The 17242-nt window shown below is 41.3% G+C and overlaps 1 protein-coding gene across 2 annotated transcripts in view; it reads right to left on the bottom strand.

Annotated features, from left to right (window-relative positions):
- PRRG1 (proline rich and Gla domain 1) overlaps window positions 1-11719 on the bottom strand; it is a 35108-nt gene extending 23389 nt beyond the window's left edge. For both annotated transcript variants that reach the window (XM_056328748.1, XM_056328749.1), the window contains exon 1: window positions 11636-11719. The gene's annotated coding sequence lies outside the window, so the exon portion shown is untranslated. The remainder of the gene's footprint in view (window positions 1-11635) is intronic.
- Between the last annotated feature and the right edge of the window lie 5523 nt (window positions 11720-17242).

Consider the following 17242-nt stretch of genomic DNA (forward strand, 5'->3'; position numbering starts at 1 on the left):
TGTCAACCACTTTGATATTATCTATTCTAACTTAGGCTTGAATGGCTGGACTCTATCTAAAGCAAGTACAGCACTCATGAATAATCACCTCTAAGTGCATTATATTTAACTCTATCCATGACTATACTCGCATTGGCCAGGAATGCAGAGCAATAGCAGTGAGTCTGAAGAACAAAAGCGTTAGTGCTGAGGACACAACTTTAACACACATACCGAGAATTCTACTTTGGGGTAGCTCTAATCCGATCCCTGAGCTGACCGCTGTGCGGCAGTAGGAGTGCAACAGGTATGCTCTTGGAGCGTATCTTCCAGTTTACTTCCATCCAAAAGTAATTCAGTCTGCACGCTTTGAAATGATTCTGCAACACAAATCAAAGCACAGTAGGTGCTGACAGTTGGCAGTTTTGCTTCCAAAGCATAGTCCTAATCGAACCAAAATGCTACTGCACATACGCTCGAGACATACCGTATAGACTACGTTCAAAGTAGTAGAGAAACTGTGAGGAAGGAAGCTCTGGATAAATGATTCCTCAGCAAAGAAACAAAGGTTGTTACAGGGTGACAGTGATTTCCTGTGGAGCTACAAAATTACTTTGACAAAGTGACAAAAACAGAGTTAACATGAGCCTCTCCCTCAAGCAAAAAAACAAACCAAACAAACAAAAAAACCCAACCCAGAAACAAAAAACCTCGCGACAGTGAAACAAATTTCTGAAGCAGTCTGTTTCCTTGTCTCCTGTCTTCAAATGTTGTGTTCTTACTGTGGCAATCAAATACTGCTAATACACATGACACCAAAGGGCCTAATCTAAGACCTAAAAACCTGAAATCACAGAGTGCTTGCTCAGAAACACCAGAAAAAAACCCGTATCTATCTAATTTGGGAACTAGGAGACAACCTAGTTGTCCCTTACTTCCCCCAGAAAACTCCACAAACAAAAAAGCACATTCTCCCCGAACACGCACCCAAAGAATGGAAACCTTGCAATTACAGACTACAAAATTAACATCCAGTTTATGATCACCTTTATCAATATTTTCAGTAACTTCCTCTCAAAAATGTCACCAGCTTTTAAAGAACAGAAAGTCAACACACAATAAGCCACAGAAACTACATTACGATCCTTATGCCTTGCATTTACAGGTGGCTGAAGTTTTAAATAATGCATTGATAAATTCTTGTATTATACTAGCAAAGTGACAGCTGCTTATTCAACAGCAATCACGTATTTTTAAAAAAATGCATAGTAAGATAAACCAATCAATGCACCTGCTAGCTCTTTTCAAGAAAAAAAAAAACCACCCATAAACTGTATCAGAATTGCTATGGACTGTTTTCTTCATAGCATGTTTTCACTCACAGCCTCCCTAAATTTGAAGAAGCTTTGAATGTGCATTCATTTTATTTTCCTCCCCTATTTTGTCCCCGTTTTCATACAAATGAAACGTTTGTATATGTCTTGTAAATTAGGAACAAGCCAACTCTCATTTTGCAGTTCAGACCATCTTCTGATGCCTTACAGACAAATTGAGGAACTTTTACTCAGAAGCTCTCAACTACAGTTGGAAACTGGATTGTACATGGATTAAAAATTACACGCTGCTTTTATTTGAAAAAAAAAAAGAAAAAGAAAGGAAAAAATCCTTTGTGTTTAAATAATCACTGTATAACAAATGACTCAGTTCAGAGAAGGCAGATATTTAGCTGATCTAAGCTGATCATCAGCTGATCACAGTCTGTCTGGCTAAGTTGGTCTTTTGACTATATACCTCGTGACCAGAGGAGAGAAGATAAACACATCACAGTTAAGTATTTTTTCTCGTAACATGAGAAACAGGAAGGTACCTACTGACCTAAGCTGACCTAGATGTAAATAAAAGGACCTGAATTTTTGCATAGTGCCCAAGTTACAGAACTTGGTGCTGTTTAGGACAAAAGTAGAAATAGGTTTAAAAAACAGAAAGGAAATCAATAGATGAGGGAGAGGTAATTAATGTAACATGATTCTCCAGATGTATCCTCTACCCCATATAGTTTCCAATCTACTGATAACCATGACTTCACTGGGGAAGGCTCACTGTCCATGCTCTGCTCTAAGACTCTTCCCTGTATCATCTCCTGCCAGCTGCTGGCACAACACACAATGCCAGGCTGACCTTTTGGTATAGCAGGTCTGACACGTTCTCCAGTATGCTAGAACGGCCAGCCACTTACCTTCCAACAATGCTAAAATGGCTAACCATTTAGCTTCTAACAACCTTCACATTGTTAATACCTAGTTTAGCATATTCTACAGTTTGTGGCCATACATAATTTTCAAGAAGTTTCAATCATTTGCTAGAAGTTCAGGAGCCATCTGACCTTCAGATTTTAGTATACACAATTTTTCAAAGAAAGTATACACATACAAGACACCACATACACCTTTTCTTTTCATACTGGCTATGAAAGGTGGGAAGCAGTCCAGTGCCCAGTATGGATGAATAACTATATCTAGTTCCTCTCCAAAGTGTTTTAAAATTGGATTAGGACCAGAGGAGTAAGTACTAGCACATAACATAGAATTGATAGATGGCAAGTGGTCTCTTTCATGAATTCTACTCACTGTCTACAATCCCCCTTTTTCATTCGGCTCTGGATCTCCCCTCTGCTCCCAAATCAAAACACCAAAACACTCACCATAAGTAGAAAGTACACTGTAACAGTGCTGTCTGCCTTTTGAAAGTATTTATGGGTCAGGTAAGGGAGGGGAAAAAACAAAAGGAAAAAAGAAAAAAAAAAGAAAGAGTACTACTTTTACTTTAGGTTAGACCTCTCTAGGCACGAGACAGATGGGCCAAGCAACAGTACCTGGGCACAATCCATTCACAAGAACATAATTTCATTGCAGGTACAGTGTTTGTCCACTCTGAAAAGATCACAAGATCAAAGCTAAAAATACGCTGATTTTCCTGCTTTGAAACTCTTACAGGTATTTTCTTCCCCAACACACCTTACAAAGCAAAAACATGACCCAAATGTCACCAATAATACCTTTATGGATCTTCCAATAACACAAACTGGCTGTACAAAATCCAGCCTCCACTGTTTCAGTCTGTATTGGGTAATTTAAGGCTCCCCTTTTCACAGAAAAAAAATAATGACCTGACAGTTCTATACATTTGAAAAAGATCATCCTCAACTCACTGAAGTCTTTCTTGAAATTGTTACAATATTGTGAAGTGTAGAGAGCAATAGTTATTAAAAAAAATATATATATCAAATCAGTTTCCCTCTAAACTACCAGTGTTTTTCAAGCAACTATTATCCCCAAAATATTCTAGATCTCAGAATGTGCATTTTTGTAACCAAAAGAAACCTGGATAATTTCACATTGGCATCTTTGTTTTGCATGCAATAATTTTATAACAAACATAAGCCTATTACTTCATAAAGTTTATTTAGCTTTTCTGTGATGAGGCAAAGGTGAGGCAAATATTCTGCTCTGCACAGAAACTGGAGTTAGCCCTTGTTTGGGAAGCCAATGACTTACACCTCATTTAATTTAGAAAAATTAGTCAGAAAACAGTAAGAAGTAATTTCTTTGTGAAGTGCTAAACAAAGCTAGAGAAATGTGCAAACAAATCCTTCTCTTCCAAATATTTACGCGTTGTCAGCATGTTTTAATACAAGTTTCCACCCTGCCTGTTCTTCCCTGAAGCAAGGCACGTGACAGCATTTCAGAGCATGTTTTAATGGGATTTTCCAGTCAACCAAAAATCAAATTGCACAGAAGTGACAGAAGAGTCATAAATATGTATTTCATCTTATTGAATTATATGGTAACTAGGTAAAAGATAATGAGGCACAACCTCTTCAAAGATTTTTAGGAAGTTTTCTGTTACACTGGGAAACTGCATAAAGAGTGCAGAAAAGAGCATAGAGAAAGATGTACGCCACCAGAATCCCCAGAAGAGCTGCAGTCATACTCCTTAGTAAAACAGAAGGGTAAACAGCCCTACAAACAAGGAAAAAAAACACCCAAGATTTTTTAAAAATACTGCTATTTCCCTCTCTCAACACCCATGCTCATCTTCCCCTCGCATCAGCTTTACCCAAATTTCCAAATACATTAAGATGCACTCATTATGGCTGCCTTTTACAGCATTACACTTGATTTTTTCTAAGTAGGAATTGAACAAACTTATGCAGAAAAGTACTCCAGCTGATCTGTATGTTTGCAGTATAGTAAAACATGATGTTCTGGCTTCAGCCTTAAAGAGGAATCAAGGAATTTCTCATTCCTTCCCACCACCACTACGCACCCTTTACTGGGCATTAGAACCCCTGATGTGGGCTGACGGGAGTTCTGAGCTCTGCACTACAATTTCACACCCCTCCCGCTGACATCAATCTCCTGCCCTACCCCTTTGCTCTCGAATCCAACAATTTTACTCATCGGTCCCTTCTAACCAACTACTACAGAACAGCAGAAGCCTTAAATTCATGGAAGTTTTCCTAAAGAAAGCACACTAGTATACAGGATGGAGGCATTCTGAACATTGTAACATGAGAAAAAACTGGAAGACAAATTAATGTCTAATTAAAATGTGTCATTTCTGAAGCAATAATTACCACAATAAAGCTTTAAGTTACAGCTTGTAACTGATCAATCACACAGCATAAATCCATATGAAAAGAAGCTGCACGAGTTTCAGCAGTCACAAAACTACCAGTATAAACACATACTTATGAAGTTTTCCACAATTTACAGCACTGTGAAAACACTAGATAATCTGTTCTGCCTGTGAGTAGGAAGCACAAAAAACTATGTCACAAAACAATTCAGAAGGATTTAAGCTTTAGAAATCAGTTTTAAAAGATCCAAGGCAAGAAAAATTTTACATATATTGAGTTCCTAACACTGACGTGCCAAATTAATGTGTCAAATTCATGTGCAATTAATTGTAACTGAAGATATAATTTATCTTAGTTGTGTCAAAAGCATACACAGAATTAAAATAAAGTTATTTTTTGAAAACTTCATTCACATCTGAAAGATCCTCTACAGGATCTAACATGGCTAAGATGGGAACAATTTAAAAGATTTAAAGGGTGTCCCTTACCCCCCGGAATGCAGCACCTCAAGAATGTGAAAGAGGAGAGGCATCTTCCAATACAAACACAGATATCACTGATACTTTTTAAATCTGGTAATTCTGTTGTATTCATTTATATATTAATACATTGCAGAAGTCATTGGAGAACCTTCCTAGACATGCTGTCCACCAACAGGTGTATCTCTACCTTTTATATTTCTGGTATAGATCACTTCATCCCCACAAAATATTCACAGAACCATATTGCAGCCCAGGTTGGGGGAACCTTAAAAGATTGTCTGGTCCAACTTTTCATGGGAAAGGGAGCCCAGATGAGGTTATCTAGCACGCTGTCCATTCACATCACGAAAACCCTCCAGTGATGGGGACTTCACCATGTCCCTGCAGGGGTTGTTCCATTGAATGACTGTTCCCACTGTAAAAAAATGTATTTCTTACATTGAGATGAAAACTTTGATCAAACCTTTGCCAAGAGTTCCTAAAGAATGGTCACAGTGAAAGTGCTTTGATATTTCAGTTTTTCTGAGATAACTGCAGATCTGATGATCTTGCAGTTGGGCACAAGTTTACGGTTCATCTTAAGTGTCCTCTCCATAAAAGGTGAGTTTGTTCACCTTTCTTCTGAGTTTGATCCCAAGATCTGTTCACCAGGTTCTTGGCCCTCTTGAGGGACTTCCTCATACCTTCCCCCTTGAGCAGTTTGCTGCTGTTCTTCAAAGAAGCCAGCAGAAAAAGATACTGATACGCTGCTGCTTCACTGGTAGTTTCAGTCAGCACTTAAAGCAATCCCAGCTAAAGCTGCTGTCTGAGTCCGAGTAGGTAGGTAGTCCCTCACACACAGCCACGTAGTCCCACTCCCTCCCTTGAGGCAATACAAGGTCTGGCTGGTAGCTCCCAAGGCCAGCCAGAGGTAGCCCAGTGGAAAGCCTTTTGTGTGCGTGTGTCAGTATGCTTGTTTTAGTTTGACTGGTTTAATTTTAAAACAAATCAGCTTCCCGGTTCATTGACTGCACAGCATTAAGTGTGCTAGTGCCAGCACAAGGGAACAGTCAAAATGCAAAACCTAGCAAGGATGGAGGGGAAAAGCAGGAACTCTTGCTTTCAGCCAGCAGGACAAGCTTACATCAGTTAAGCTGCTTTCAAAGCCACACACTCAAGAAGCCATGACTTTACTTTGCTGCTGCCCACAGCTCTGATAACCAATAGTAGCAAACAGAAAGTAGTACAGTGAGTCCATTTCATTACTGGTACTCGGAACTGCTCAGCAGTAGTGAAATAAAACATCACGAGCTGTGCTAATTTCAGCTGCCACAGGGGAAATCTACAGGAAGACAGGCAAGAGAGTTAGCTAATAATTCTGCTATTGAGACTTCATTCAACCCTTCCCCATAGCCACAAGAATGAAGACCAGGGACAGAAAGATGAACAGAAAATTGCTTATCCTCCCAGCTTTATTTAGCAAATAGTTTGAAGAGTAATACTCTGCCGATAAAAGCTGGAGAATACACACAACGTCAGTAAATATCACACTGATAAACCTGGAGGCACAGGCAGGTGCAAAAGTTCTCATCTGATGAAGTCACTGTTTCTGAATTTTCCTGGTAGCATTCCCCTAAACTGCCTTACACCAGCGAGCTAACAAATTCACACTTTTTGAGCCAAAAAGGAATCTTTCTTCTATGCCTAGTAGCAAACATTTACCTAGTAGTAAATGGCTGTATTTAGTTTAGACAGGTATATTAAACAGTTAATTTAGCAATATGGATTTAATAAGGAATCACTGTAAAGTGACTCTTGAAACCAGTCTGTGGCATTCATTCTTATACTACAGGAAAATAATGAGTTCAGCAAAACAGGACCATCCAGAATTACAGCAATAGAGTATAACAACTTGGCATAAACAAAAAAAATCTTACCTACCCTAGAGTCTTGGCAAACATAGAAGTTCTGCAGTTTTAGGCAACAAAATGAATACTTCACCAGGATTAAGAAGTTTTATCTGCGATGAACTATTCCAACACTAACTCTCACACAGTCTCTTTCTGGAATTCAGTCTCACTTCATCTGACCACTGTTGGAGTAATCATATTGGTGCAGACTGAGCATTACATTGAAAATCTGAAAGTATGTTGAACGGCTGATCTTAAAACGAGATGCCAACTTTCAAAAGTCATTTCAGAAGCAACATGAGAAGTTGATTCAAACGCTTTGAAAGTAACACTCCACTGAGTAGGTACACAGCACAATGTAATGTGTAAAATGAGAGCAATCGATCTCAGACTTTCAAGGTGCAATTGCAGGATAGTCTGTTTCTCCCCCATGGTAAAGACACCTACTTTAAAAAAAAAAAAAATTAATTACACAAAGCAGCATTCTTAGTTTGAAAACAGGTAACACTTCTTGTGCTACTATATTGTCCAGGAGTCTTAGCTAGCCCTGAATGCTAACTCCTATATGTTGGGCTGTGCAAATATGTTTTTTTGTCTGAACTTACACATCTGAACAGATGCCAAACTTTTATAAAATGTGAAAGATATTTTACATAATTATTATCTATCATTAAAAATAAGTGACAGCTTGAAATACACATAAAATAGCTTTCAACAAGTGTGTTTCCTTAGAAAGCCAAAACATACGGTGTGATTTTAGGTAGTTAGTATGGAATTTCTTTAACTTCCAGTATGAAGACAGGCTTTACTTTTGAAACGTAGCTATTTTAATAATAGTATTCAGCAACCTTGATTAAAACACAGATCACTTGATAATCAGTACCATCAAAACTGTTGGCAATAAGAGAATGGGCTAAGCATATTTCAGACCTCACAAATGTATATCAAGTTTTACTTAACTTTATCAGTACTTTATCTGTACTTTATCAGTACAGAAAACAAAGGTAAACAAGGAAAGGGCTGGGTATGGTCCGATTAGATTTCAAAAGGTCCAACAGTTACTGACATCTGAACTCAAACAAAAATAGCTAGCCTGAGAACGGATATTAGACATTAGGTCATTTAATCTACTCCCTTGTCAGTTCTGTATTGTTCTCTACTGAGCATTGCAAGTGCTTTTGTTTATAATGTGGAAGAGGAGAGGAAGCAAAGGATGGGGACGGGGGGAGAAAGTAGATTGTCTTTGGAAGCTGAAGAAAAAAACCCCAAAACCAAACATTAAAGAAACACGAGCCAGAGAAAGACAGCATCCTGGAAACACAGCTGATAGGAATTCATGAAAGCGCAAGACAAAAAGCAGCAGAGAAGTTCAGAACTGAGCAGAGAAACCGGAAGCAACAGCTCTCAACAGGACAGTGCACAAAAATAAAATTCTTGCCTATAGGAATCTGGTGTCATTTGTTGAATAAATGGGAAGAAACGAAGCATATAAGATTTATGGGATTAATGGAAGAGGGAAGTGGAGGGGCAAAATAGCTTAGGTTTTTCCCAGTACTCATACTGGGGGTAAGTGGTACCAACCACATCTCTTGTTCTGCTCATCCAGCTGCTTATAAGATCCAGGTAAGAGTCAAAAGTCAGACAGATTTATTTTTTTTTCCCAACTTGATTAATTCCATGATCCACATCACTAGATGGATATGTAAATGCTTACGCTATCACAAGTGAGTGAAGTCACAGAAACAGGCAGGACAAAATAATGGACAAGAGCATCATAGGAAGAGGGAGCTGTTTAAAATGACACGGCAAACCAAAACGGTTCGCAATCCTGTGGCCTAAAATAAGTTAGCACTGTCCTGAAGTGCATTTTATCCCTGCTTTTGCCACAGAATTGGTTCACGACTCTAGATAAATTATTTCAAAATACTGTTTCAAAGTGGACACTAAGTACATGCATTTTATTTTAGGTGTGCCTCTCCCAAAATGTGAGTGCTTGATTTGCACTTTTAGCATAAACTTAGACCAGATAGTCAATTTATTTGCACCTCTGCACTTAATATAAATCAGGACACTGAACTCAACACCCTGAAAAAAACCCCTATAACCTACCTGAACCAAATTTGATCTCCATAGTTTTATCTTTTATTCTTCATGTGGATTGGAAGGATGATTATTTCTTTGTCTTAGGAGAGCTCTCTCAGTTAAGGGGTGTCTCTGTGCGTGTGTTTGACAAGCACCAAGATATTAAAGTAATAAAACACAACAGAGGACACAAATTTATAATTCCATAGTCAAAGTAGAATTGGAACACAGATTGAGTCACGTTCAGAAAATAAGTCTTAATGTCACACAGCCAAAATAAAGAGAATAAGACCAAAATACTTCATCTCTTTAATATCTTGAGTATAGCAGGACTTTTTTATGCAACAAGGACGTTACTACTTAACAGAAACTGTAGCTCAACCTAAATGTATGAAGAGGCTGAATTAAAGCTAACTAAAAAAAAAAATCAGTCTCTTCTTCATTTGTGAGTGCTTGTGGAAATGACAATATAAGTATAGTTACTCTGCGTGTAACTATCCACTTCTAACAAAAGAAAACTGATGCCACCATATTAGAATCTCAACACGTGTCCGTGTTGTAACCAGATGCAATGCTTTGCAATTTCACCTTATACATTATCTTGCAGCACTAGTTGGATGCGGATTTCTGGATGAACTTGCATGAGAAAGGGATAATTCATATTTTGCCTGGTGATTTCCTGATATTAGCTAATTCCAAGAAAACAGAAATACTCAGGAATCCCAGGCTCTATCCTAATCTGTTTTGGAAAGCAAAATGTTCTTGTCTAAAAGGGAATGAAGTGAGATGGCTGAACAGATGAGTAAAATGTCTCACTCCGTTTCTGCGCAGTACTTCCGCAAAGGAAATCTCCATCCCCTCTTTTCTGGCTTCTAGTCTCACTCCCCGCTTCACCAAGAATTATTGCAAACTCACCCTTACTGGATATGTCTACTCAGACTGCTAGTCACTTCCCACACTTGTAAATCTCCCCCACAACCGCTTTATCAATGGCACTCCCTCTGTTCAACACAAGACCCAGAATGAGCAATGCTGCAGTTGCACAATCCCTTTACACAGGTGTGTGCGTGCCTATGTGTATACACACGGAAAAAAACCCAGTGCTTTTACATACACACCTCTTCATTTATATACCAAAAAGATACAATTCTTTCCCTCCCCATCACACATCTTTCTTGAGCTAGCAAAGGCATCCCTATGGCAATGCAGAGAACCAGACGTGAGTATTAACTAGGTTAATCAGAAAAAATGTTTAAAAGATTAGTGTGAATCAGTGGGTAATACTCTGTGCCACTTTACCCCACTGCTGTATAAACAACAGTGCCAGCACGGGGAGAAGACGGTACAGAAGGTAGTAACAAGCAGCAAGGCTGCAAAGAAAGCACAACTAGTTATTTTTTCTGTGCCAGCCTATAATAATAATAAATTTGAAATGCTGATTTTAATCTAGAGCATAACTGTCGCTCTTCTCTCCCCAGACTTATTTATGACAATGAGGTTATGAAAACTTGAGATTCTTTCAGGTGTCCTCATTTGCTTATAGTCCTCCCTTCACTCACTGGCTCCATTCCTCTTCATTTTGTTCCCAACAAAGCTAGCCACTGCTTGCTCTTTCACCCCTCACCCAATGTACCATGCAATCCCAGCTTCAACTGCGATGACACTGAGGCTCCCTGCACCCCTCCTCTTCCCGGCGGATATGAATAAATTGTTCCCTTGTCAGCATTAAGCCTAGAAGAAGTCCATCCGTGAAGAATCAGGCTCACAGCCCCAATACACCTACCCACACTCAGCACCCTAAAGCTTCAGCTGCAGCAACTGCCCCGGCTACTGCAGATCTGATAGTCTGTGGGTGACGCTGCCAAAAGTGAAAAAAGTTCTAACAGGAATATAAAAGCCTCAGATGGTTGTGGTGTTACCTTGCGGGTTTGTGTTTGGTGGTGGTGCTTCTTAAAACTTAAGAGAAAAAATTATTAGCTGCCCATTTTGGAGACAACCACTAACCTCTTTCAAAGAGGAAACTCGGCAGCGCTTTTCCTTTGTTAAACACAGCCAAACCGTTTTCTTCCCTGGCTGAACTGCAAACGGCACCGAGCCCTTGGCAGAAGTTTCGGGGGCGGCGGGGCCGGGAACGCTTCGCCCTGTCGCCGCTCCCGGGCCGGGCCGCCCCGCCGCGCGCAGCCCCGCGCGGGACCCGGCCGCACGCGCACCCGGCCCGGCAGCGCCGCGTGCCGCCCGCCCCCCGCGCGCCCCTCACGCGGCCGCTCCCCCGGCAGCCCCTCCCCTGCCCGGGGCACCCGCGGACCCCCGCCCGGGGCGGGGGGGGGGGGGGCAGCCCCCGTCCCTGCGGGTGCTCCCCCAGGTGGGCGAGAAGGCGCCGCCTGCCAGTCCCGGCCCCCACCCCGCGGCGCGGCCGCCCGCTCCGCTCCCGGACACCCCGGCCCGGTCCGCTCTCCGCCGCCGGCCGCGCGGCGCCCCTCCGCCCAGCCCAGCCCAGCCCGCGGGACGTGGCAGGAGCCCCCACGGCGGCGAAGCGCCGCCCGCCCGCGCTGCTCCGCACTCACCGGCTGCCGCCCGAGCGGGGATCCGCCGAGAGACGGTGTGCGGGCGGCGGGGTGGCCGAGTGCCGCCGGCCCCGCGCTGCCGCCGCCCCGCTCGCTGTCCCCCAGCTCCGGTGCGTGCTCCGTGCAGCCGGCGCATGCGCCGCGGGCAGCTCCCCGCGCCGGCCGCCAGGGGCCGCGAGCGGAGGGCGCCCGCCAGGCGGGGCGAGCCCGGCAGCCGCCCGCGCCCCGGGAGCTGCGCGCCCGCCGCCGCCCCCGGGCCCCCGCCGCCCCCCTGCCGTGCCGTGCCGTGCCGTGCCGTGCCGTGCCGTGCCGTGCCGTGCCGTGCCGTGCCGTGCCGTGCCGTGCCGTGCCGTCGGCCCAGGCCCTTTCCCGAGCGGCCCCGGGGGTCTGCGGCCCCGCCGCCGCCCCCGCTGGTGACCCCCCTCGGCAGTCGACAGGGGCCCGGCGGACCCCGCAGACGGCGCCGCCGCCGCGGCCCCCCCGCTGCCTGGCCGAAACGCTCCACAGGCGCTTCCAGCCCTAAAGTTTGTATCAGTCTGTATGTATAGATACGCGCAGCCTTTCCGCGTGGTAGGGAAGTCACTTATAAATCTTTTTTTTCCCCGTGACAATTGTCACCCTTGATGGAGAGCTAAAAATGATGCGAAAAGCTCTGATGTTCCCCCTCGCTGTGTCCCCAGGGTCCTGCGCGGGCCCTGGGTCTTGTGTCCCGCAGGCCTGGGCCTTTGGGTGCGCTCGGATTGCACCCCCCGCCAGACGCATTTCAGGAGCCCTAAAACCTCATCTTCCACATTAAAAGTCAAGGATAGGTTCATTTCTTTGCACTGCCTAGAATTGGTACTAACTAACTTTTGGTCCTTCATCTGAAACTGCGGGGATTTTTAGCGTAATTTTTTTGTTGCGTGAGTAATACCTTCATTTTCGCCTCCCGGATTTTTAATGGATGTGTACAGAAAGAGGGTAAAGCTGCTTAGAAAATTCGTATCAAATTAACAATCCCTACCTGACTTCAGAGGTGCTGTTGTCAGTGGTGCAGTGGCCTGGTTATAAATGATTTAGGAATGATTCACAAAAAGAACAGCTTGGCTTGCCAGAAAAGAGATTGAGGTCTGAATGGCATAGAGTGTAAAATACCATTTATTCCGTCAAAATGGAAGTGAAACCCCCTATAAATACCTAGTGTTTTTTTGAAATTTACATTGCTGCTGCCCTCATATTCATTGCTCTGTGGCTTCAATTTTTAGTGGATTACTAGTCTGTATACCTGTACTATTTACTTCTAATTTATATTAACAGACAACTGAAAATCAGCAGAAAAAGGAATGAGGTAATAGTACAGTCACAGAGACATTTAGGGAACAGAAAGACGAGACACAGTTTGCAATAGTTCAGACATGTCTCAGCTTCTTTAATGTCTCTTGACCTATAATTAAAAGTTAATGTTTTTGTATATGTCAACCGAGACCTGACTCTGAAACCATCAGCATTTAAACAAAAGAAATTGCATTAATATGTCTGACAGTACTTTGACACAATTACCTAGAAATTCAAATCCCTTGAATCAATGGGAGACAAAATACCTCTGCTCTTTGAAAGCTGGATGGGGCCCTGATAATGAATGGCCATTACTAAGTCCTATATAAATTTCATATGTAGTTGAATCAATCAGGGTCACGATCCCGTTTAAGGAGAGAGAGGAAGATAAGGTAGTTGATAATTGTTAACATTATTATCATACGTAATATACCTTTCCTAGTTCAGTTTTCTGTTTCTGAGTCTTTAGTACCCTCCACTGGTGTTTCTTACAAGCTTTTCTAAATAAAACAGACTTTACTCCGCAGAGCATAGTCTTTCCAATGTTTTGAACTGATACTCAAAACTACTCTGCAGAATTAGTTCCAGTTGGATATTAAAAAGTATTTCAATAAAGCCCTCAATGTTATCCATCCATTCATGTCTGTGAAGGAGAAAATTGTATCAAAAAAAGAATGGTTCAGCTAAACAGAAAATTTAACATTGTCCATATAATTAGGTTTTCATTTATTTGTTTAAAGCATTGATTTTTATAAACTCAAGACTATAGGTCAAAAATCCTAGAGGGAGGAGAAAAGGGGCTTTGAAAATTATAATAATTGTATTATGTTCTCTATAATACAACACCATTAGCAGTGTAACACTCTGATACATGAAAGGCTGGGAAGGCGACACACACACTGTACAAGCAAAGGCTGTGTATAGAGAAGAAAAAAAGAATGTCCCAGATAATTTTCATGTTTCATTTTGTCTTATGTTTGTCACAGTAAGATGTATATTTAGTGAACATGGATTCTTATACACTTACGGTGGTTTTTTTACCTTTTCCACTTGGAAAAGTTGTAAACAAACTTGTTTGATCTCTTGACAAATATCACCTTTGTAAGTGACATACACTTTCAGCCATCTGCAGAGACAAAAGAGGTTATTCCTGAGTCATTTCTGAAGTCCAGGAATCCCTGGTTGCAATAATTACCTTGGGGTATGAGCAATTTTCATGAACTACAACAATCACCAGGCATTTTAGTTTGTTCTGAACACTAAGGTGTGCTGAGATGGTTTCATTGCTGGAAATAAATAAAATTGTTTTAAAGTTACTTCAAGTTGTTTCAGTTGCCCCCCATTTGCAGCCAAAGTAGTAAAATATTTGCCAAGAGAACACTGACATGTTAAGGACTGCCCAAGTGGCATGACAAAAACCATGATTTTCAAATGCTGAGAGTCGGATTTTTCAAGGAATGTTTTAAGTTTTGCTGATAGCAATTCAAAACTGAAACTGAAAATATGAAATTTTATATCCAGTGTTGACAGATTTTTTACCTCAATTTCTCTTTCCAAAATAAAAGTGTACTTTTTTGCATCAAATAAGTTGTATCAGTGAAAAAAACACTATGATTGATTATGTTGATTATACTTTTTAGGACTAGAAAAATATCTTCAGTGTTATGAAGAAATTCAGAGAAGACGTAAATACATTTAGAAAAAAGGTACATTTTAGATTACGGTATTGCAATTGCTTTTGAAATACAGATAACTTTATATTCTATTTACAGTTTCGTCTGAATCATCAGAATGTCTTTTCTTGAATTTTAGACAAATAATTCACTAATCTAATGATTTATTTATTTTCTAAAATGAAACTATATTTTGTAATTCAATGTACAGATACCAGTTAGGCTTAAACACAATAAAAGTAAAAGGGCATTTTCTGACTCAGCTGCAACTTTAAAAATATTTTACAAAATAAATTATAGGAAAGGTACAAATTTTAGAATCTGTCTGTATCTTAGACTAGAGTGTTTTTCAGAATAATGGACTCAAGTACTAAAATAATACCACTTGGAATTTCCATGGCATGAACAAAAAATAGTGGCAAACTCCATTAGGTTGCTTGAGAGAGTAAGATGCTTTCCTTGGGATGGTCTCATCTGACCTTTTGCATTTTCTTGTAGGCGATTTGGACTAATTTTCATGGAAAATGCTGAATTTCTCTTCCTGCCAGCCACAGCCTAATGCAGGTACTGCTGATGCTATTGTCCCGGTTGGTAAGTGAGATTGGGAATATCTAGTGGCTCATTCTGGCCCTCTCACAAGACAGCAGCAGAGGCAGTCCGCTCTCCTCATCTCAGCCTCTTCCCTTCTACTGTGTGAAGCAGCAGCTGTTCTGGGTGCTTCTTCCTGTCCTTTCCCCATAGTTGGCTGTAACATGGAAATTGTTTGGCAAATAGGTGTCATTGGTGGCAAATAGGTGTCATTGTTAGACTGCAGCATTTGGAGTTCTGAATGTATGTATGGCTGAGTCATGAAACTTGGATTTGAGTCCTAATCCCAATGCTGCCAAGGCTGGCCTGTTCTGAATCTCGAGCTCAACATTTTCTTTGGTGTCTTGACACCTGATTCTAGTGCCATGATGCCTAATGACAAAGCGCTTTCCAGGGGTCCCCATTCTCTGTTATTCCCATCAACATCCGTCTGTTTTCTTCCAAATACATAACCATCAAAATGGCAAACTGTGATACTTCTCAATTATGAGATCAGAGGTGAGAGCTCCTGTGTCCACACACACCTCTGAAAATTGTTTGTGGGGAACTGCCCAGGTCATCCATGCACCTCTGACGTGCCCCATGAGCATCATGCAGACCTCTCTGGAAGTCTGGAAAGAGATGTGCACCATGTGAAGAAAAGAGAAGTCAAAGGCATATGTGTAGGCAAGGCCTGAGAAAAAGCACCAGAGAGTTTTCAGCAGAAAGTACAGGGCCGTGTTGCTACTACCTCCTAAATTACCTGTGGGAATGCTGAACAAGTTCAGCAATTTCTGTGGAAGCTCAGATTCATTAGGGGGCAGGTGAATGTGAAAGAAAGTACAGCTGAAGTACAGTTCTTGTGGTGGAAGGCTGCTTGGAATGTAGAAGACAGCAAAATAATGAAAAGTAGACTTGCAGGGCAGAGAGAGACATGAAATCTGACCCAGAAACCGTTGTGGAGAAAGGAGAAGCTCTGACAATTATTAAATTAATCTGTAAAGAATGAAGGAAACTCCCAGCCAGGTACAAGCTATGTGGATGCCTGGAATTCAATGATTTCCCTACCGGTTAGCTGGACGATGGAGACAGGCACACACCATTGTAGGTTAAGTCTTCAAGAGTTGTGAATTTACATCTGCCTTTCTTTGGAAGGCAGGGAGTTTTTCTGTAATAATTTACGAATGCTTGCCACAGTTTGTTTGATTATGTAGTATTCAACCATATCTATTCAACTTAATGGGAGGTGGTTGGGTAGTAACCAGGAAAGGCAATAGATGGAAAAAATTATTTATAAGGGATAGGAGACAATATTTAACTTCATAATTATACAGTACTTTCTTCCTTGATTCCAGATGCATTGCACAGTTTGTTTGTAAAGGCTTAGAGCCAAAAGCTCAAAAGGGCAACGAAAAAGTTAAAGACGAGTCTGTGAACAGAGGACAAGAAATGTCACAGCCATCTCTGAAAAGAGCAAGCTGTCGTTGAGCCTTGCTGAAAAAAAGTGGAGGCAAAAAAGCAGACTGATCCTTAAGTAGAACTAATTGTGGAATCTTACAGTTAGGCAGAGTTTCTCCTCAGAAATTAATCAATTTTTAAGGATATAGTTTAATAAAATTTCAATTAGGAGAGGTGTCTTTTTTCCAGGGTTGAATTTCCAGACAGCAAGAGACCCATTAGTACAGGTAATAGATTGGCTGTGTGGGTACTTTCCTTGGATTTTTGAAAACAAATTCAAATCCCTGCTCTTCTTCTTCCCATACATGAGGTGGGGAAATATTTAGGTCCCACTTCTTAGAGATTTGTCACTTTATATAAATAATGAAGTATTCACCAAAACAGTAGTAGTAAACCCTCCTGAAGTTCCTAACTTCCTGTTAAGCTGAATGACCCCCAGTTTTCATGAAAAAGTCTTAAAACTCTTTTTTCCCCCCATCTTCTGCTGCAGTATAGGAATAGTTTTGATGTTTTATGTAATATCTGCTTTCATTTCTAAAAAGTCAACAGTCATTTGATTTTAAAAAGATTGTCGTAGGCAATTACACAATGGCTT

This window comes from Falco biarmicus, chromosome 2 (genome assembly GCF_023638135.1).
Source record: "Falco biarmicus isolate bFalBia1 chromosome 2, bFalBia1.pri, whole genome shotgun sequence".
NCBI classification, from domain to species: Eukaryota; Metazoa; Chordata; class Aves; order Falconiformes; family Falconidae; genus Falco; species Falco biarmicus.